The sequence below is a fragment of the Rhinopithecus bieti genome, unplaced genomic scaffold (genome assembly GCF_001698545.2).
Source record: "Rhinopithecus bieti isolate Rb0 unplaced genomic scaffold, ASM169854v2 scaffold_12512, whole genome shotgun sequence".
In the NCBI taxonomy this organism is placed as follows: Eukaryota; Metazoa; Chordata; class Mammalia; order Primates; family Cercopithecidae; genus Rhinopithecus; species Rhinopithecus bieti.
Window position 1 is genome coordinate 6,429 of NW_016807354.1, and position 1,053 is coordinate 7,481.

Consider the following 1,053-nt stretch of genomic DNA (forward strand, 5'->3'; position numbering starts at 1 on the left):
ACTTTTCCACCATATATATGTATACATATATTTCCACCATATATATACACACACACACACACACACACAATTTCTATACCTATCTAAAATTTTGTAAAATAGTAAATAGCATAGACTTGTTAATCATAAACTATATTCAAATTCTACCACATATTGTCTGTGTCACTTGAAGCAGAATTATGTAAATTCCTCAAAGTCCAATTTTCTAATATATGAAATGCAGATAATATTATCTGAGTCATAGGATTCTAATAAAAATTTAAGGCAATAATACACATAAAGCTTTTAGCACATTATCTAAGAGATGAATGTTAAATATCTTAAGTTGTTTTTGAGTTGTTGGTATTATTATCATTCCATATTTTATAACAAAATATTATTTTATATGTATAAATAATTTTCTTCCTTCCCTTACTGTTGTAATTTCTGTCATTACAAATATATAATAGATAAACATGCCTATGCAAATATTGCTCAAGGATTAATTCTTGTAAGTGAAATTTTAAGTTTTATTTATTTATTTATTCATTCATTTCTTTATTATTATTATTATTATACTTTAAGTTCTAGGGTACACGTGCATAACGTGCAGGATTGTTACATATGTATACTTGTGCCATGTTGGTGTGCTGCACCCATCAACTTGTCAGCACCCATCAACTCATCATTTATATCAGGTATAACTCCCAATGCAATCCCTCCCCCCTCCCGCCTCCCCATAATAGGCCCTAGTGTGTGATGTTCCCTTTCCGAAGTCCAAGTGATCTCATTGTTCAGTTCCCAACTATGAGTGAGAACATGCGGTGTTTGGTTTTCTCTTCTTGCGATACTTTGCTGAGAATGATGGTTTCCAGCTGCATCCATGTCCCTACAAAGGACACAAACTCATCCTTTTTTATGGCTGCATAGTATTCCATGGTGTATATGTGCCACATTTTCTTAATCCAGTCTGTCACTGATGGACATTTGGGTTGATCCCAAGTCTTCGCTATTGTGAATAGTGCTGCAATGAACATACGTGTGCATGTGTCTTTATAGCAGCATGATTTATAA